The sequence below is a fragment of the Triticum urartu genome, chromosome 4 (assembly GCF_003073215.2).
Source record: "Triticum urartu cultivar G1812 chromosome 4, Tu2.1, whole genome shotgun sequence".
Lineage (NCBI taxonomy): Eukaryota > Viridiplantae > Streptophyta > Magnoliopsida > Poales > Poaceae > Triticum > Triticum urartu.
Window position 1 is genome coordinate 41,355,097 of NC_053025.1, and position 22,681 is coordinate 41,377,777.

Below are 22,681 nucleotides of genomic sequence, written 5' to 3' on the forward strand. Positions count from 1 at the left end.
AAAAAATACATCCTTGGAACATTCATCCGCCACAGGGCAGGCACCCTTCAGAACATCCTTATAGTAATTCTCGGGCTTGCGATGCTCTTTCCCCGGCGGTGGCCCGTCCTTCACAACCTTCTCAGCATCCAGCTTGCCCCAGTGCACCTTAGCACGGGCAAGGGCCCTACGGGCACCTTCAATGCAAACAGAGCGCTTGATGACTTCGAGCCCTGGACAGGCCTCCACCAGCCGCCGCACCAGCCCGAAGTAGCTCCCAGGCAGAGCCTCTCCAGGCCACAGCCAAACTATGAGGCCCTTCATGGCCTATTCGGCCGCCTTGTGGAGCTCGACCAGTTGCTTAGGCTGGTCGCTCAGGGGCACGGGGTGTCCGGCCTCAGCATACCGAGACCAGAACACGTTCTCTGTCGAGCTGCCCTCCTCGGCTCGATAGAATGCGGCAGCATCGGACACACTCCGGGGAAGATCTGCGAACGCTCCTGGAGAGCTCCGGATTCGGGTAAGTAACAAGTAACTCACGTTTATGTGTTTGCTTTGCATAAAGAATGCCTTACCCGCCGCTATCTTCTTCACCTCATCCAACTCCTGGAGGGTCTTCTGGGATTCGGCCTTGGCAGACTTGGCATTTTCAATAGCCGCCGCGAGCTCGGACGCTCGTGTCTTTGAGTCAAGCTCCAAACTCTCATGTTTTTTCATGAGAACCTGGAGCTCTTGCCGCACCTTGCCAACATGGGCCTCATAATTCTCCCGCTCGGTGCGCTCCATGGCCGCCCTCTTCTCGGCCTCGAGCAGCGCTTGCTTAAGGGTCGCCACCTCAGACGTGGCCCCTACAATAGCCACGATAATCCTGTCATTTTTTGCAATTGCACCTTTTTATATATATTTAAACAAGGTATTTCTTACCTTCATTGTCCTTGAGCTGCTTCTTGGCACGCCCGAGCTCTTGCTCGGACCGCTCGAGGTTCTGCTTTAGCATGTCCACTTCCGCAGTCAGTGCGGCGGACGCAAGCAGAGAAGCCTGCATACGCATATTGACTCCTTTTTGTTAGACTCCTGCGAATTTTATTTGATCCTCTATTCGGCTTTTCTTCCCGAACGCCAAATAGAGCATCAGGGGCTACTGTCTATGCGGTAATAGTATTTACACATTCTTTAACTTACCTCAAAGCCTGTTAAAAGGCTAGTACAAGCTTCAGTCAGTCCGCTCTTGGCGGACTGAACCTTCTGGACCATCGCACTCATAATGGGGAACGCCAAACAGAGCATCAGGGGCTACTGTCTATGCGGTAATAGTATTTACACATTCTTTAACTTACCTCAAAGCCTGTTAAAAGGCTAGTACAAGCTTCAGTCAGTCCGCTCTTGGCGGACTGAACCTTCTGGACCATCGCACTCATAATGGGGAACGCCAAACAGAGCATCAGGGGCTACTGTCTATGCGGTAATAGTATTTACACATTCTTTAACTTACCTCAAAGCCTGTTAAAAGGCTAGTACAAGCTTCAGTCAGTCCGCTCTTGGCGGACTGAACCTTCTGGACCATCGCACTCATAATGGTGCGGTGCTCCTCGTCGATGGAGGCGCCTTGGAGCGCCTCCAACAGATTGTCCGGCGCCTCCGGTTGGACGGGGGTCACCGGCACGGTGGGCTTGCTCCTCTTGGAAGGAGGTCCCCCGCCGGACTCTGGAACCTTTGAAGGTTCCGGAGTGGTGTCCGGCTTAGAGCCGGACTTGGAGCCCTGGGGGGTTTTATCCCCTTTACTCCTGGAGTCTGGGAGGTCGCCTTGCGGCGCCTCCAGGACCACCTCCTCCTGGCTTGGAACCTGTTGAGACAACACTTCGGCGTCGTCCGTAGGGCGGGGGGAGGAAGCCGTCGGAAGCGAATTCACATCCGACGAGTCCAGTGAACCACTCGACGATGCGTCGAGCCGGTCTTTGGGTGGGATGCATAATCATATTCGACATAAGGGAAAGCCGTGCAATAAAGGAATACTATGAATTACTCTAGTCTCCGGATACTTACGATTTAGCCAGGGGCTGGGCCCTGAGCGGCCACTCTTCTCCGCCGTCGTCGGTGTCGGTGGAGTAGTCCGGGGGAAGGGTTCTCCCCTTCTTGGACCCTCCGGCCTCCCCAGAGAGGGCGGCCTTCCTTTTCTTCTCTCCTCCCGCTGGAGGGGGAGAGGTCTCTTCTTCTTCCTCCTCGTCTTCACGGGAGGAATGCGCCTCGGAGCCGTCGGATGATGGATCCGACACCTCCTGGCACCGGACACTCTTTCGAGTCCCCGTGGCCTTCTTCTCCGACACCACATAGGGTGCCGGAACCAGCAGCTTCGCCAAGCGGGCATCAGCTGGGTCTTCGGGCAAGGGAGCCGGACAGTCGATCTGTCCGGACTTCGCCTTCCAACTCTGTCGAAGGTAAGGGAGCTTAGATCCCACATTGAGTTAAACTATGGAAAATTAATACCCTGTAAAAGGTCCAAACAACTTACCGCGCTAGCATGACGCTGCGCGCTGAATCCGCGATCCTCGGTGGCGGATGCGGGAGCCTCAGCGCCCTTGAAAAGCACCTTCCAGGCATCTTCGTACGTCGTGTCGAAGAGCCTGCTCAGAGTTCGGTGATGCGCCGGGTTGAACTCCCACAGATTGAAGGCCCGTTGTTGACACGGGAGGATCAGGCGGATGAGCATAACCTGGACTACATTGACAAACTTGAGCTGCTTATCCACCAGGGTTTGGATGCATGTTTGCAGTCTAGTCACCTCTCCTTTGTTGCCCCATGACAGGCCCGTCTATTTCCAGGACGTGAGCCGCATTGGGGGTCCGGACCGGAACTCGGGGGCTACGACCCACTCAGGGTCGCACGGCTCGGTGATGTAAAACCACCCCGATTGCCACCCCCTCAGGGTCTCCACAAAGGAGCCCTCAAGCCATAAGACATTGGGCATCTTTCCCACCATGGCGCCTCCGCACTCCGCCTGGTTGCCGTGCACCACCTTCGGCTTGACATTGAAAGTCTTGAGCCAAAGGCCGAAATGGGGGCGGATCCAGAGGAAAGCCTCGCACACGACGATAAACGCCAAGATGTTGAGGATGAAGTTTGGGGCCAGATCATGGAAATCCAGGCCGTAGTAGAACATGAGTCCCCGGACGAATGGGTGGATCGGAAAGCCCAGTCCGCGGAGGAAGTGGGGAAGGAACACTACCCTCTCATGGGGCCTTGGGGTGGGGAGGAGCTGCCCCTTTTCGGGAAGTCGGTACGCGATGTCGTTAGACAAGTATCCGGCCTTCCTCAGTTTTTTGATGTGTCCCTCCGTGACGGAGGAGACCATCCACTTGCCTCCTCCTCCGGACATGGCTGGAGAAGGTTGAGGTGGGGAGTGCGGACTTGGGTGCTGGAGCTCGAGTGCGCGAGAATGGATAGGCAAAGGAGGAAGAAGGCGTAGGGGAAAAGGCGGATCCTTATCCCCTTATATGGGTGGACGCAACTGCGTGTCCGCACCAGCCTAGTAAAACTCGCTTATCTCCAAGCACCGTAAACAATGGCAAGGTTGGGTTACCCACGCCCATATTGACGAGATTCCCGGAATAAGGGGACACGATCTCTGCTTTAACAAGACGTTCCAAGGAAACCGCCTCGCATGATGCGCTAAGGTGGGATAATGAAACGACCCGGATAAAGGCTTGGCCGTGGTGTGTCGCACTACGGAATACGTCAGCAGATTAGATTTGTGTAAATATTATTCTCTCTATGGCAATATGTGGAAACTTATTTTGCAGAGCCGGACACTATCTTTGTGTTCAAAATCTTCTATGAAGTACTTGGAGGAGGAACCCGCCTTGAAATGTCGAAGACAATCTGCGCACCGGACTCGTTGTCATTGAAGCCTGGTTCAGGGGCTACTGAGGGAGTCCTGGATTAAGGGGTGTTCGGATAGCCGGACTATACCTTCGGCCGGACTCCCGGACTATAAAGATACAAGATTGAAGACTTCGTCCCATGTCCGGAAGGGACTTTCCTTGGCGTGGAAGGCAAGCTTGGCGATATGGATATGTGGATCTCCTACCATTGTAACCGACTTTTTGTGTAACCCTAACCCTCTCCGGTGTCTATATAAACCGGAGGGTTTTAGTCCGTAGAACAACATACAGAACAACAATCATACCATAGGCTAGATTTTAGGGTTTAGCCTCTCCGATCTCGTGGTAGATCTACTCTCGTACTACCCATATCATCAATATTAATCAAGCAGGACGTAGGGTTTTACCTCCATCGAGAGGGCCCGAACCTGGGTAAAACTTCGTGTCCCTTGCCTCCTGTTACCATCCGGCCTAGATGCACAGTTCGGGACCCCCTACCCGAGATCCGCCGGTTTTGACACCGACACTAGCGCTCCCAGTTCTTCCTCCCGCCCTCATGGCTCCGAAAAAGGTGATTAGGAGAGATGCTCAGTATCACATGCCCAGCTGACCAAGCTCCAGTCGCAAGGCTACCTCCCCCCTGCGGATCTAGTCCCGGTGCGAGCAGGATTAACTTATTTTATGGGTGAAGCCCCGGCGGAAAATTTCCCGAATCCTTCAGAAGAGGAGCGAGTGTGCTTCGTTTCCTTTCTCTTGAGAGGCTTTGGATTTCCTTTCCTCCGAGGTCTCCTTGAGTATTATGGCCTCCAACTGCACAATCTCACATCGGGCTCCATTATGCACATTGCAGGCTTCGTTGCTCTTTGCGAGCTGTTCCTAGGCTGAGAGGCCCGTTTTGAGTTATGGAGGAAACTATTCTGGCTCGTCCCTCGCTCCCAAAAGGGATCCATATTCTAGGTGGGTGACGCCGAGATATGGCGCATAGCCAGAACCAGATACTTGTCCGGCACGCCGAAGAAGACCGAGGAGTGGCCCTCGGAGTGGTTTTATATTCAAGACGTCGCTCTCCCCGACACAGTCTGAATGGAACTTCCTGGATTTTCCAACGCTCCCCTGAAGAAATGCCACAACTGGCACCCTCGGAGCCTCGAGGAGGAAGATAGCACGGAAGTCAAGATGTTAATGGAAATGATAAAAATACTCGCCCAATCCGGATTATCCATGATTGAGGTCATGGCAATTTCCATAATGCGAGGCGTCCAGCCACTCCAATCTAGAGGACTCCCCATGTGGAACTACAACGGGGAGGATGATACGTCTCGCTACGGGCGCAAGGGTCCGGATGACTTTGCCGCCCTAGCCACCATGCTGACGGATCTTTATGAAGGGGACAAAGAAGAATTCACCCGCCTTAAGTGCCGGGACGGATTCTCCATGTACAACCCCCTAGCTGGGTAAACTTTCAATCTAGAATCTTATTCAATCCTTATCTTAAGCCACAACTAGTTGGACTCAAACCGACCATCTTTAACAGGAATGGCGGAAGGCCACCGCGGGGATATATAGCCCTGCTCCGCAGCTGAAGAATCATATTCGGGACCTAGATCCCGGATTTGAGGAGGATCCGAATATATTTGTAGATCTTAAGGAGGGGGTCTTCTATCAGGCGAGCTACGACAACACAGAAGTGGCCATTGTAGCCGATTACCCCGGTCTCCTGCCGTCTTCCCACATAAGTGCCCAGGGAGCATCTCCTCCAAAAGAGCTACCTCATTATGCCTCACCCACTGCACGGTCTCGTGCTCCGAAGGGGAGGCGCTCGGCGCGCCATGCTGCACTAGAGGCATCTCATAAGAGAGCGGTGCCTACGTCGGGCAGGTCTTCGAAGAGGAAGGCAGATGACAACACGGCCGAGCCTTCATCAAAGAGTTATGGATTCGAATATGCCCCCTAGCAGACACATTGAACCGTGACATTGCCCGCTGTGTTTTATTAGGAAGAGTGTTCGACGGACTATGTCCGGGGATCCTACCGGTCACACCTCTACCAATCAGGTTCCAGACTCTGCCTCTAGGGCGGGGGCTGATACGGGAGTGACGCCAGGTTGTCCTCCTTCAGAGGATTCAGATGATGTGTCCGTCACCAACTCTGAAGTAGAGAGCGCCATGAATCATCGGCGACGGAGGGCCGCTCTTCGCGACCCCAACTTTACTGAAGAGGCGTTCAATGCCTTCAGCTCGGCTGATGCATACATCTAAGCTGCTCGAGATGGGCTTGCCAGAGCCACTGACCAGTATTTGAAAGATATGTGGGTAAGTATGCATTGTATAGATCTGGTAACCACATACCAGTAGCCCCCGAGACTTGAAGCAGTTGAAACAACTAATTTAAGGATCATTGTATAATTAATCAGGTACTCACAGAGAAGAACAACATGCTACCTCAGGAGCTGGAACAGTGCCGGACCCAACTAACTGCTATTACCACCAAACTGGGGAAGTTCAAGGAGGCACCGACTGGTAAGGTTCCCTTCTATTCGGAAAATGTAATCATGTGCCAGTTGTGTTTATATGAATAAAAATTGCCATATTATATGATGGGAGGCTTGTTGTCTCAGATGGAAGAGAAGCTAAAGGCCGCACAAGCGGAGAAGGAACATGCCAAAAGGCAAGAGACCTCTAGTCAACAAGTACTGACACAGACGAAAAGAACAAGCTACAGGATGCCAATACCCAGCTCGGCGAAGAGCTGAAGGACGTGCGGGCCCAACTAGCGGAGGCTATAGAGGAGAACAAAAAGCTACAAGGCGGCATATTCAATATGCCTTTCAACTTATTGTCGTACAGTTCGCTGAGGCGACTTCTGATAAGTTTATTCCTCTAGGTATTTTGACTGGGCGGCCCGAAGAAGAGGCATCCATCTTCCAAGGCAATCTGTTACAAGAGCTGTCCGAAGTGTATGAGCGAGCTCAGAAAGCGATGCGGAGCGTTGCCAAGGCTATATGGCCATCTGCATCCCCTCCATGAAGTATGGAGGAGCTTGTGAAGCTGTTCAAGGGAGCTCGGCGCTGCTTTATATTATGGAAGATATCTGCTTGCTGGGAAGGCGCACGAGAGGCCTGGGCCATGATGAAAACACGGTGTACCGGATTTGATCCGAATCATATGGCCCGGTCGGACCTCGGGGGTCATATGGACAAGAGATTCTAGTGAGCTTGGTATATGACCAAGTAAAGATAGCCGCCAAGTTTTCACAACAGGACTGTAAGCTAGACAACATGTTAGACGGTATAGAGGAAGAAGTTTTTGAGTCCAAGTTACTATGTACTTCAATTGAAAATTTTGTCCCTAGCAGACCTGTTTGCTTCAACCTCCGGACCCGAAGGTGCGAAGTGTTTCCGAATACCGGACCGGCAATAAATACCGGGGCATGCTTGGAAACCAGGCGTAGAGGTCATGGTTGCTTGAATAGACAAGTTGTATTCGGCTAGCTATGTTATATTACTTATTGATTGTAAGAAACATCTTCAGAGAGAATAGTTCCATTAAGGGTTCCTTTCCCTGGGTGAACATGCGTTATGCATGCCCAAACTGTGATTCAAAAAATCGCAGTATACATAATATCTTGGGGTTCATAGTGCAACAAGGGTAAAACGTCTTTAGTCCGCTGACCGATTATTCCCTTAAGAACGCTAGCTTTCGGCTTCACCCAGTCTGAGGTACAAGTCCGGATGACCCGGTTGTAACAATCGCAGAGGTGCTCCCTTTATGCCCTAGCCAAACAAACAAGAACATAGGGCATAAGCACAGGAGCCAGGCAACCCAGCTTGGCAAAAACTTAAGTCATAAAGGTGCATATCATGGCGAAGAAAAGGTATATATATATATATATATATATGAGAAAAGGACATATATGTGGCGAGCTTGATGCTCAAAAAATGATAATAAGCTTCTGTAAAAGAAACCACTATTTCATCTGCTGGTTTGAAGGAGGTGGATTTGGGGCGCTTATCGAGGATTACGTCGTCCCTGTCCACCGTGGAGCGTAGTGCGGTCAATTCTTCAACCGCAAGGGCCTCGGATAGTTCCTCGAGGGCCAGAGACGCGGTTTTGTTTTCAGCGCGGAGTGCTATGTCTGGATCACTCGCGAGAGTGATAATACCGTTGGGCCCGGGCATCTTGAGCTTCATATACTCGTAATGAGGTATGGCTTGAAAGCGCGTGAATGCGTCCCGCCCTAACAGGGCGTGATATCCACTGTTGAAAGGGGCCACTTGGAAGGTTATCTCTTTGGACCAATAGTTCTCCAGCGTGCCGAATACCACGTCGAGCTTAATTTTTCCCGCGCATCTTGCTTCCCGACTAGGAATGATTCCTCGAATGGTCGTATCACTTTGCTCGATGCGACTTCTGTCTATTTGCATTTTACTTAGTGTGTCCTCGTAAATGAGATTCAATCCGCTGCGGCCGTCCATGAGCACTTTAGTTAGTTTAAAGCCATCCACAATTGGGTTGAGGACCAAGGCGGCCGGTGCCCAGACTGAACGGAATTTTGGTTCGTCGCTGGCATTAAAAGTTATTGCCGTGTCGTTCCAGCGATTTGTTGCTACGACTTGGCAGACTTCGGCAATGTCATGGAGTGTTCTCTTATGCTGACTGTTTGAAGCAAAAGTATCAAAGACCATCAATACTCTGAGGTCATCGTCTTCCGAAAAGTGTAGCTCTGAGGTATTTTTGGTGAGGATATCCTCGCCACTCTTGGCTACTCGCCGGAGTATCCAACATGCTCTGAGGCTATGGGTTGGTTCGGTATCCAGTGTCGTGTGTATTTTGCATGGACTATCAAGCCATCCTTCAAGAAAGGTGCCACGTCTCGTAATGGGTTTAATTTTCTTGCCTACGGGGTCAGGTGCCCAGTGAGGGTGCATCCTTTTTGTCTGCCAGGGAGGTGGCATGAAGGCCGGTGGTTCCCAGCGAGCTCTCTGAGTTTTCTAGGCGCTTTCCATTGCGCAGTACTTCTGTACTATGGTTTCCAAGTCAGCAAAGTGTAGTATGCGACGATGGTTGAGGGCGTTGAGGATTGCTTTGTCCATGCAATTACTGCGGAATGCTGAAATCGTGTCCTCATCGCGGCAATCTTTAATCTTGTCCTTGACAAGGAGGAATCTGGCCCAGAAGTGATGGACTATTTCCTGAGGCTGCTGCTGTACGTACATGAGGTCGCATATATCCGGGGGCCGGAATTGCTTGACAAATATTGCTTGTGGTGGGTGGGTGGCGTTAAATCTGAACCCTGATGCAATGTGGAGTCCGGAGTTTGAAGAACTTCTGAGTTTAATAGTTCGGGATCCTGGATGTCCAATGATTCCTTAGACTCGACAACTGATTCCTAAGTTCGGAGGACCGGGAGTGTCACCCCGCAGACGAGTATCTGGCTCTCTGAGCTCGGAAATCCAAAAATAACTTGTTTTCAGTATAGGGGAAGAGCTGTTGTTGCTTTGCTCCTCTACGACCGCTATCTGATGGGTGATCGGCGGGGATTTGATTTCTCTCTGATCGGGTTTAAGCCCAATCTGATCATAGTCCGTAGCGACTCCCAGGGAGGCGATGCGATCCAGGAGTTCGTTGAAGGACGACAAATCCGTCGGATCCATTTTCTTGGAGCATTCGGAGTCGACACAGAGACGATTTTTGATGACTTGGGAAGTCATCATCAGCTTAAAGGCTAAATAGGCGGCCATGGTAAAGCTGCCCGGCCGGAGGGTTTGTCCCGAGGCCAGGGCTCCTCCAGAAGCGATACCGTCCTTGATAACAAGGCGGGCCATCAATCATGTTGTCGATGCAACCGAGGAACTATCAATGAAAGCACCAATGTCGCTGTCAAAACCGGCAGATCTCGGGTTGGGGGTCCCGAACTGTGCGTCTAAGGATTGATGGTAACAGGAGAAAAGGGACACGATGTTTTACCCAGGTTCGGGCCCTCTTGATGAAGGTAATACCCTACGTCCTGCTTGATTGACTTTGATGAGTATAGGGATTGCAAGAGTTGATCTACCACGACATCGTAATGGCTAAACCCTAGTTGTCTAGCCCGTATGATTATGATTATGACTATCTCTACGGGCTAAACCCTCCGGTTTATATAGATACCAGAGGAACCTAGGGTTATACAGAGTCGGTTTACAGAGAAAGAAATCTTCACATCCGAACGCCAAGCTTGCCTTCCACGCAAAGGAGAGTCCCATCCGGACACGGGAGGAAGACTTCTGTCTTGTATCTTCACGGCCCATTAGTCCGGCCCATGTCACATAGCCCGGACACCGAAGGACCCCTTAATCTAGGATAACCTCACTCACAAAAATAATTATCCCCTTGTACAAATCACTTGTATTGTAAAATTATTGTGCCAAGATTTGCCTTTAGGATGAGTAGATTGCTTGTTGGTATGTGCGGTGCAAAAACAGAAACTTTGGCTGTAGTGCGTGATTTTTCATTTTTTACTGGAATGCCAAACATTTCTGTAACTTTTTGCATAGTCTTGCTATGCAAATTGTTTATTTTTTCCTATTTTTTCAGAAGTTTTGGAGTACCAGAAGTATGGTAGTGTTCAAATTACTACAGACTGTCCTATTGAAGATAAGTTCTGTTTTTGGTGCATTGTTTTGCTTGTTTTGATGAAACTACCGATTTTTATCGGTGGTATGAGCCATGGAAAAGTTATAATACAGTAACTGCAATGAAAAAACAAAATATGAATTCTTTCACAATAGTACTTAGAGTAGTGATTTGCTTTATTATACTAACGGATCTTACCGAGCTTTCTGTCGAGGTTTGTGCGGATGAAGTGATCAAAGATCGAGGAGGTCTCGATATGAGGAGAAGGAGGAGAGGCAAGAGCTCAAGCTTGGGGATGCCCAAGGCACCCCAAGTAAATATTCGAGGAGACTCATGCGTCTAAGCTTGGGGATGCCCCAGAAGGCATCCCATCTTTCTTGAACAAGTATCGGTATGTTTTCGTTCTCGTTTCGTTCATGTGATATGTGTAAATCTTGGAGCGTCTTTTGTGTTTAGTTTTATTTTTCTTTTATGCACCATGCTAGTATGAGATAGTCCATGGTTGGTTTATAGAATGCTCATTATACTTCACTTATATCTTCCGAGTATGGCTTTATAGAATGCTTCATGTGCTTCACTTATATCATTTGAAGTTTGGATTGCTGTTTCTCTTCACATAGAAAACTGTTGTTTGTAGAATGCTCTTTTGCTTCACTTATACTTATTAGAGCATGGTATTTTGTAGATGAATTTAACTTTCATGCTTCACTTATATCTATTTAGAGAGTCAACAGGAATTGGTTAATTCCATGGTTAGTCATAAAATCCTACGTAAAACTTATGGATCACTGAATATGATATGTTTGATTCCTTGCAATTGTTTTGTGATATACAGATGGAATATGTGGGAGGTACTAGTAAACGGTTGTGGTTAGTAAGAATATTGGTGTTAAGGTTTGTGATTCCTGAAGCATGCACGTACAGTCTCTCATTATGCTATGAAGTCGGAGCATGATTTATTATTGATTGTCTTCATTATGAGTGGCGGTCGGGGACGAGCGATGGTATTTTCCTACCAATCTATCCCCCTAGGGGCATGCTTAGTAGTACTTTGCTTCAAGGGCTAATAAATTTTGCAATAAGTATATGAGTTCTTTATGACTAATGTGAGTCCATGGATTATACACACTCTTACCTTTCCGCAATTTGCTAGCCTCTACAGTACTGCGCATTGCCCTTTCTCACCTCGAGAGTTGGTGCAAACTTCGCTGGTGCATCCAAACCCCATGATATGATACGCTCTATGACACATAAGCCTTATTATATCTTCCTCAAAGTAGCCACCATACCTACCTATTATGGCCTATCCATAGCCATTCCGAGATATATTGCCATGCAACTTCCACCGCTTCCATCTTGATGACTTGGGCATTCATTGTCATATTGCTTCGCATGATCATGTAGCTGACATAGTATTTGTATCTCAGCCACCGTTCATCATTTTTGTGCATGTTACGCTATATCATTGCACATCCTGGTATTGCCAGAGGCATTCATATAGAGTCATATTTTGTTATAGGTATTGAGCTATAATATTGAGTTATAAGTAAATAGAAGTGTGATGATCATCATTATTCATTTTTAGAGCATTGCCCCAGTGAGGAATGGATGATGGATACTATGATTCCCCCACAAGTCGGGGTGAGACTCTGAACAATGAGAGAACAAATATATAAAAATAAAAAATGGAAAAAGGAAAAAATAGAAAAAAGGAAAAAATAGAAAAAAGGAAAAAAGAAATAAAGAAATAAAGAGAGAAGGGGCATGCTAGTTCCACACTTGTGCTTCAAAGTAGCACCATGTTTTTCATATGGAGAGTCTCCAATGTATTCACTTTCATATACTAGTGGGAATTTTTCATTATTAGATTAGATGCACACCTACTTAGTTTTCATATTGAGCTTTCATACACTTATAGCTCCTAGTGCATTCGTTGCATAGCAATCCCGACTCCTCACGTTGATATCAATTGATGGGCATCTCCATAGCCCGTTGCTTAGTCGCGTCGATCTGATACATTCTTACCTTTTTGTCATCTTTATATTTACCCCTATCATCATACTCTATTCCACCCGTACTGCTATATCCATGGCTTGCGCTCATGTATTGCGTGAGGATTTAAAAAGGTAGAGCACATTAAAAAGTATGAACCAATTGCACGGCTTGTCATGGGGGTTGTGCATGATAAATACTTTTTGTTAAGAAGACATTGCATGACAAGACTATATGATTTTGTAGGGATAGCTTTCTTTAGCATTGATATTTTGAAAGACATGATTGTTTGTTGGGATGGCTGAGTATTGATGTCTTTATGTAAAATTATAGACTATTGCTTTGAATCACTCATGTCGTAATATTCATGCCATGACTAGACATATGATCAAGTTTACGCTAGGTAGCATTCCACATCAAAAATTATCTTTTTATCATTTACCTGCATGAGGACGAGCAGGAATTAAGCTTGGGGATGCTGATATGCCTCCGTCGTATCTGTAATTTTTGATTGTTTCATGTGAATGTTATACAACTTTCACATATTTTAGGCAACAATTTATATGATTTATTGGACTAACCTATTGATCCAGTGCCCAGTGCCAGTTCCTGTTTGTTGCATGTTTTTTGTTTCGCAGAAAATCCATATCAAACTAAGTCCAAACACAATAAAAATGTATGTAGAATTATTTTGGAATATATGTGATTTTTGGAAGGTGGAATTAACGCAAACGGAGGCCCACGGTGCCCACAACCAACCAGGGAGCGCCTGGGGGTGCTAGGCGCACCCAGGTATCTTGTGCCCTCCTCGTAAGGTGGTTGGGGCCCTTCTTCTGGTGCAAGAAAGATAATTTATGGAAAAAAATCTTGTAAACATTTCAGCACAATCGGAGTTACGGATCTCCGGGAATTTAAGAAATAGTGAAGGGTCAGATCTGGGGAACACGAAATAGAAGAGAACAGAGAGGGAGATCCAATCTCGGAGGGGCTCCCACTCCTTCTCCACCATGGAGGCCATGGACCAGAGGGGGAACTCTCCTCCCATCTAGGGGGGCAAGTAAGAAGAAGAATGAGGGGGATGTCTCCCCCGGTGGCGCTGGAGTGCCGTCGGGGCAAGGATCATGATGGCGATCAACATCAACAATATTGCTACCGTCAACACCAACTCTCCCCCCTCTATGCAGCATTGTAACATCCCTTATCCCCACTGTAATCTCTACTTAAACATGGTGCTCAACTCCATATATTATTTCCCAATGATCTATGGTTATCCTATTATGTTTGTGTAGATTTGTTTTATCCTGCGGGTTAATCATGATCTTGGTTGGTAAGATTGTATATTTTATTTATGGTGCTGTCCTACGGTGCCCTTCGTCTCGCGCAAATGTGAGGGATCCCAGTTGTAGGGTGTTGCAATATGTCCATGGCTTTCTTATGATGGGTTGCGAGAGTTACATAAGCTTAAAACCGAGTAAGTGGGGTATGGCGTATGGGAGTAAAGAGGACTTGATACTTAATGCTATGGTTGGGTTTCACGACCCTAGTGATCTTTAGTAGTTGCAGATGCTTGCTAGAGTTCCAATCATAAGTGCATATAATCCAAGTAGAGAAAGTATGTTAGCTCATGCCTCTCCCACATGTAAAATTACAAGAATGATTACCGGTACTTGTTATCGATTGCCTAGGGACGAATGACTTCCTTGTTGACAAAAGCTATCTACTTTTACTACCTTGCCGTTTATTTGTAGTTTTATTCTTGCAAAGTACTCGTAGTTTTATCCTTGCAAAATAATTTCATACTTGTTTCCAGTAAAGCAAACGTCAATTGTGCGTAGAGTTGTATCGGTGGTCAATATAACTTGAGGGAATATTTGTTCTACCTTTAGCTCCTCGTTGGGTTTGACACTCTTATTTATCGAAGAAGGCTACAAACGATCCCCTATACTTGTGGGTTATCAGGTAGCGAGGCACTTATTGTATTGTTGCCATCGAGGATAAAAAGATGGGGCTTACATCATATTGCTTGAGCTTATTCCTCTACATCGTGTCATCTTACTTAAAGTGTTACTCTGTTCTTTATGAACTTAATACTCTAGATGCGGGCAGGAGTTGGTCGATGTGTGGAGTAATAGTAGTAGATGCAGGTAGGAGTCGGTCTACTTGACACGGAGGTGATGCCTATATTACATAATCATTGCCTTGGATATCATCATAACTTTGCGCTTTTCTATCAATTGCTCGACAGTAATTTTTTCACCCACCGTATTATTTGCCTTCAAGAGAGAAGCCTCTAGTGTAACCTATGCCCCCCTGATGACCCACCAGTATAGGGGATCTATCGTAGTCCTTTCGACAAGGAAGACTGTCGAACCCAACGAGGAGCAGAAGGAAATGATAAGCGGCTTTCAGCAATGTATTCTCTGCAAGCACTGAAATTATCGGTGACTGTCGGTGTCAAAACCGGCGGATCTCGGGTAGGGGGTCCTGAACTGTGCGTCTAGGCGGATGGTAATAGGAGACAGGGGACACGATGTTTTACCCAGGTTCGGGCCCTCTTGATGGAGGTAATACCCTACGTCCTACTTGATTGTTCTTGATAATATGAGTAGTACAAGAGTTGATCTACCACGAGATCGAAGAGGCTAAACCCTAGAAGCTAGCCTATGGTATGATTGTTTTTGTTGGTCCTACGGACTAAACCCTCCGGTTTATATAGACACCGGAGGGGGCTAGGGTAACACAGAGTCAGTTACAAGGAAGGAGATCTACATATCCGTATTGCCAAGCTTGCCTTCCACGCCAAGGAGAGTCCCATCCGGACATGGGACGAAGTCTTCAATCTTGTACCTTCATAGTCCAACAGTCCGGCCAAAGGATATAATCCGGCTGTCCGGATACCCCCTAATCCAGAACTCCCTCTGTAGCCCCTGAACCAGGCTTCCATGACGATGAGTCTGGCGCGCAGATTGTCTTTGACATTGCAAGGCGGGTTCCTCCTCCGAATACTTCATAGAAGATTTTGAACACGAGGATCGTGTCCGGCTCTGCAAAACAAGTTCCACATACAACCGTAGAGAGAATAATATTTTCACAAATCTAATCTGCCGACGCATTCCGTAGTGTGACATCACACCACAGCGAGGTCACCATTCGAATCGTTTTTCACAACCAACCTCAGCGTGTTTCGCGAGGCGGTTTCCTTGGCACGTCTTGTCGAAGCAGAGATCGTGTCCCCTTATTACGAGATTCCCATCAATACGGACGTGGGTAACCCAACCGTGCCATCAATTACGGCGCTTGAGGGATAAGCAAGTTTTACCAGGCTGGTGGGGGCGCATAGTTTCGTCCGCCCTTATAAAGGGATAAGGGTTCACCTTTTCCTTCCCACGCCTTCTTCCTCCTTGCTCATCCATTCTCGCACACTCGAGCTCCAGCGCCCAAGTCCACATCCTTCTGCTCAACCCTCTCCAAACATGTCCGGAGCGGGAGGTAAGTGGATGGTCTCCTCCGTCACGGAGGGAGACATAAAAAAGCTACGCGAGGCCGGATACTTAGCCGCGGCTATCGCGCACCGGCTGCCAGCAGCGGGGCAGATCGTCCCTACCACGGAACCTTACGAAAGGGTGGTTTTCCTCACCCACTTTGTCCGCGGACTGGGGTTTCCCCTCCATCCATTCGTCCGCGGCCTTATGTTCTATTATGGGATGGACTTCCATGATCTAGCCCAGAATTTCATCCTCAACATCTCGGCGTTCATCATCGTGTGCGAGGCTTTCCTCCGCATCCGGCCCCACCTCGTCCTGTGGCTGAAGACCTTCAATGTCAAACCAAAGGTAGTAGGCGGCCAACAAGCAGAATGCGGCGGAGCCATGGTGGGAAAAATGCCCAATGTTACATGGCTCGAGGGATCCTATGTGGAGACCATAAAGGGGTGGTAATCTGGGTGGTTCTACATCACCGAGCCGTGCGACACCAACTGGGTGGCGGCCCCCCGAGTTTTGATCCGGAATCCCCACTCGGCTTACTTCCTGGAAGGAGAAGGGCCTGTCCTGGGGCTCATCGGTGGAGCTGGACGGACTCCAGAAGTGTATCCGGAACATGATAGGCAAGAAACTCAAGCTTGTCAACATGGTCCAGGTCATGCTCTTCCGCCGGATCCTCCCATGTCAACAACGGGCTTTCTACTTATGGGAGTTCGACCCAGGCCAGCACCAGACTCTATGCGAGCTCTTCGATACGACGCATAAGGACGTCTGGAAGGTGCTGTTCAAGGGCACTGAGGTCCCCCCTCCCCTTACCGAGGAACGCGTCTAAGCGCGACGCACCCTGCGAATCCGGTAAGTTGTGTACACCTCGTAGGTTATTTATTTTCCATAGTTTAACCATGTGCAGGGTCTGAGATCCCATGCCTTTGACAGGACTGGGTGGAGACATCGGAGAAGATTGACTGTCCGGCCCCTCTGCCCGAAGACCCTACAGACTCTCTCCTGATGGAGATGCGGACTCCGGCTCCTTATGAGGTGCCGGAGGAGAAGATCAAGAAGAAGGCCACGGGAACCGGAAAGAGTTCCCTGCGCCAGGTGGTATCGGACTCATCGTCCTATAACTCCGAGACACACTCCTCCCATGAAAACAAGGAGGAGGAAGATGACGGTTCTCCCCCTCCAGCCGGGGGAGATAGGAAAAGGAAGGCCGCCCCAACTGGGGAGTCTGGAGGGTCCAAGAAGGGGAGGACTCTCCTTCCGGACTGTTCCACCACCGCCGCCGACAGCGAAGACGAGTGGTTACTCAGGGCCAAGCCCCTAGCGAAGTCGTAAGTATTCGGATACCAGAGTAAATCATAGCATACTTTTATTGCACTTCTTCTCCTAACGTTGAATATGATCATGCAGTCCGCCCCGAGCCCGCATCGACGTATCCTCGTCGGACGGTTCCTTGGACTCGTCGGATATGAATAGCGAGTCACTTCCAACCGCCTCCTCTCCTCGCCCTACGGACAATGTTGAGGTATTGTCTCAAGGGGAACTGAACCAAGGGGAGGTAGTCCTGGAGGCGCCTCAAGGCGACCTTCCGGACTCCAGGCGCAAAGGGAGCAAGACTCCCAAGGGCTCCAAGTTCGGCCCTCAGCCGAACACCGCACCGGAACTTCCAGTGGTTCCGGACTCCGGCAAGCGGCCCCCTGCCAAGAGGGGCAAGCCGCCCATGCCGGAGACCTCTGTCCATCCAGAGGCACCGGACAACCTGCTGGGAGCGCTTCGCGGCCCTTCCGTCGACAAAGAGCACCGCACTATTATGAGTGCGGTGATCAAGAAGGTTCAGTCCGCCAAGAGTGGACTGACTGAAGCCTGTGCCAGCCTTCTAACAGGCTTTGAGGTAAGTATTTAAAATATAGGAAAATATTACCGCATAGACAGTAGCCCCTAATGCTCTGTTTGGTGTTCACAAAGAAAAGCCAAATAGAGGATCAAATAATATCTGCAGGAGTCTAATACAAGTATGTCTATATGCATATGCAGGCTTCGCTGCTGACCTCTGCCACACTGACTGCGGAGGTCGCCGCACTGAAGCAGAACCTCGAGCGGTCTGAGAAAGAACTCGGCCTTGCCAAGAGGCAGCTCGAGGAGAACAAAGGTAAGTAATACCTTGTCTATATATATAAGACGTGGTTGCAAAATGATAGGATCATCATGGATATGCCAGGGGCCACGGTGAAGTGGCGACCCTGAAGCGAGCGCTGTCCGAGGCCGAAAACAAAGCGGCCAAGGAGTGCACCGAGTAGGAGAAATAGGAGGCACGGGTGGGCGAGGTGCAGCAAGAGCTCCAAGCTCTCGTGAAGAAGCACGAGACTTTGGAGCTTGACTCGAAAACGCGAGAGTCCGAGCTTGCCACGGCCCTCAAGAGCACAAAGCGTGCCAAGGCTGAAGCCCAAAAGGCCCTCTAGGAAATTGAGGCGATGAGGAAGATAGCAGCGGGTAAGGCATTCATTATGCAAATCAAGTATGTGAAAGTAAATTATTTGTTACTTACCCGAGTCCGAAGCTCTCCAGGAGCATTCATAGATTTGCCCCGCAGCGTGTTGGATGCCGCAAAGTACTACTAGGCCGAGGAGGGAAGCTCGACGGAGCAGTTGTTCTGGTCTCAGTATACTGGGACCGAACACCCGATGCCTGTGAGCGACCAGCTGAAGCAACTTGTCGAGCTGCACAAGGAGGCCGAACAGGCCATGAGGGGCCTTATAGTATGGATGTCGCCTGGCGACTCCCTTCCCAATAGCTACTTCGGCCTGGTGAGGCGGCTTGTGGATGCCTTCCCACGGCTAGAAGTCATAAAGCGGTCCGTCTGCATCGAAGGTGCACTCCGGGCTTTTGCCCGTGCGAAGGTGCACTGGGCCAAGATGGACGCCGAGAAGCTGGTGAAGGAGGGGCCACCGCAGGGCAAGGAGCATCGCCACCCTGAAATGTATTATGAGGTTGTCCTGAAGGGTGCCTGTCTTGTGGCGGACGAGTGTGCGAAGGATGTAATTTTTGAATGAACTTGCTTGTGTGATCCTGTATTATGAAAACTTGTTCATGTGCGCTATGCAACGCTTGTTTGAATTTAAAATATTACCTTATGTGCGGCTGTTTATCAAATCTGAGAGATGGCCAGTCGTCGGCTTCTACCCCCATGCCACGAGTGCTGGGGTGTTCGGGATAAATCTGAGCACTCTTTTTCCCATTGTTGGGTCCTTCGAGGGAGGTGCTCAGCACAACGAACAAGGCAATCGGACTATAATGCTTTATCACTCTCACTTAGCCATAGAAGTCTACAATTTTAAATTTTGGCGAAGCCCCTAGTATTCGGAAGGCCGAATTCGGGGTGCTATACACGCCTAAGCCGGACAAAGCTGACTCCTCGCCCTAAGTGGCATAAGTCTTTAGGGACTCGAGACCTCTCGAACAGCGACCAGCTCTTGCCTTATCATGACAGTCAGTTTTAGCTTTCTCTACTGAGGTGCTTGACCAGATGAACCGGGGCACAATCGCTGTAGTTCTCCTAGTGCTACCTTAGCCGATATAGCAAAACGTAAGGTACCAAAACATGGGAGCCGGGCAAACCCAACTATTAAACCAAGACATGATTCGGAGCTGATGCATATAATGCTATAAGTTCAGGGTGCCGCACTGTCGAAAGTGTTCGGACTTCTCACGCCGTATTATGGGGTACGCTTAAGCCCCTGGCGTATTGGCCGTACCAGAGTGTACGGGTGCTGAATGTCATGAATGAACATATATATAAAAAAGAATAGAGAATGCGGTAATAGTCTAGTGATATGCATTGTTTATTCAAAAAGGTGCGTCGAAGCAGATTGATACAAGTAGTGCGATAAGCAAAAAGTAGGACTATTTGACATGTCCCCTCCAAGGGAAAGCTGATGAATGGTATTTAAAGCAGGTATTTCACTCGTTATCAGAGGACACCTGGGAGTTTCGTGGTGCAACGTAGATTTCTGCCTCCTTGGTTGTTGTATCGTGTGTCCGGCAATCATACTGCCTGACGGGGTTTCCAGAGAGTAAAGTCCTGAAAGAGAGAAAAAGATAACAAAGCAGGAAGCCCCGAGTGCGGTTGAGCCGTGTTTTGGGGCGTGCCGTAGTCGTGCCCCCACCTATGCCCATGCTATTTTCAATGCGTAATTATGTACACGTGGCACGGATTTCACCGTTTGGCTGGGACTGGGGTGGTGGCCGCATTGCTATGCAATCTCAGAACGTGCCAGGCGGTCTTGTTGCAGATTACTCCGAGCGCGCTTGACGGTGTCCGGGTGTTTAATCACCGAACTGGTGGATTGCCTGAGGAGGCTGCTTTGTGCTTCTGCTACGAGGGCCGCAGTGTGCTCCTCCGTGCGGAGAGAGCGCTCTGTGTTTCCATTGACTGTGATGACCCCCCGAGGTCCTCGCATCTTGAGCTTGAGGTATGAATAATGCGGTACCGCATTGAAGCTCGCAAACGCGGTTCACCCGAGCAGTGCATGATAGCCACTGTGGAACGGGACTAAATCGAAGATTAACTCCTTGCTTCAGAAGTTATCCGGGGATCCGAAGACCACTTCCAGTGTGACTGAGCCTGTGCAATGGGCCTCTTGAAGGAAATATGCCATAGAGGCAATAATAAAGTTATTATTTATTCCTTATATCATGATAAATGTTTATTATTCATGCTAGAATTGTATTAACCGGAAACATAATACATGTGTGAATACATAGACAAACAGAGTGTCACTAGTATGCCTCTACTTGACTAGCTCGTTGATCAAAGATGGTTATGTTTCCTAACCATAGACATGAGTTGTCATTTGATTAACGAGACCACATCATTAGGAGAATGATGTGATTGACTTGACCCATTCCGTTAGCTTAGCACTTGATCGTTTAGTTTGTTGCTATTGCTTTCTTCATGACTTATACATGTTCCTATGACTATGAGATTATGCAACTCCCGTTTACCGAAGGAACACTTTGTGTGCTACCAAACGTCACAACGTAACTGGGTGATTATAAAGGTGCTCTACAGGTGTCTCCGAAGGTACTTGTTGGGTTGGCATATTTCGAGATTAGGATTTGTCACTCCGATTGTCGGAGAGGTATCTCTGGGCCCTCTCGGTAATGCACATCACCTAAGCCTTGAAAGCATTGCAACTAATGAGTTAGTTGCAAGATGATGTATTACGGAACGAGTAAAGAGACTTGCCGGTAACGAGATTGAACTAGGTATTAAGATGCAGACGATCGAATCTCGGGCAAGTAACATACCGATGACAAAGGGAACAACGTATGTTGTTATGCGGTCTGACCGATAAAGATCTTCGTAGAATATGTAGGACCCAATATGAGCATCCAAGTTCCGCTATTGGTTATTGACCGGAGACGTGTCTCGGTCATGTCTACATAGTTCTCGAACCTGTAGGGTCCGCACGCTTAACGCTACGATGACAATTATATTATGAGTTTATATGTTTTGATGTACCAAAGGAGTTCGGAGTCCCAGATAAGATCGGGGACATGACGAGGTGTCTCAAAATGGTCAAGACGTAAAGATCGATATATTGGACGACTATATTCGGACATCGGAAAGGTTCCAAGTGATTCGGGTATTTTTCGGAGTACCGTAGAGTTACGGGAATTCACCGGGGAGTATATGGGCCTTATTGGGCTTTAGGGGAAAGAAAGAGGAGAGGTTGGGCGCCCCCCAAGGCCTAGTCCGAATTGGACTAGGGGGAGGGGCTGCACCCCCTCCTTCCTTCTCTTCTCCCTTCCCTTGCCTTGACTCCTACTCCTACTACTTGGAAGGGGGGAATCCTACTCCCGGTTGGAGTAGGACTCCTCCAGGGCGCGCCATAGGGGCCGGCCCTCTCCCCCCTCCTCCACTCCTTTATATACGTGGCCAAGGGGCACCCCATAGACACAACAATTGATCTCTTGATCTCTTAGCTGTGTGCGGTACCTCCCTCCACCATAATCCACCTCGATCATATCGTAGCGGTGCTTAGGCGAAGCCCTGCGTCGGTAGAACATCATCATCATCACCACGCCGTCGTGCTGACGAAACTCTCCCTCAACACTCGGTTAGATCGGAGTTCGAGGGACGTCATCGAGTTGAACGTGTGCAGAACTCGGAGGTGCCGTGCGTTCGGTACTTGATCGGTCGGATCGTGAAGACGTACGACTACATCAACCGCGTTGTGCTAACGCTTCCGCTTTCGGTCTACGAGGGTACGTGGACACACTCTCCCCTCTCGTTGCTGTGCATCACCATGATCTTGCATGTGCGTAGGAAATTTTTGAAATTGCTATGTTCCCCAACAGTGGCATCCGAGCCAGGTTTTATGCGTTGATGTAATATGCACGAGTAGAACACAAGTGAGTTGTGGGCGATATAAGTCATACTGCTTACCAGCATGTCACACTTTGGTTCGGCGGTATTGTTGGATGAAGCGGCCCGGACCGACATTACGCGTACGCTTATGCGAGACTGGTTCTACCGACGTGCTTTGCACATAGGTGGCTGGCGGGTGTCAGTTTCTCCAACTTTAGTTGAACCGAGTGTGGCTACGCCCGGTCCTTGCGAAGGTTAAAACAGCACCAACTTGACAAACTATCGTTGTGGTTTTGATGCGTACGTAAGAACGGTTCTTGCTCAGCCCATAGCAGCCACGTAAAACGTGCAACAACAAAGTAGAGG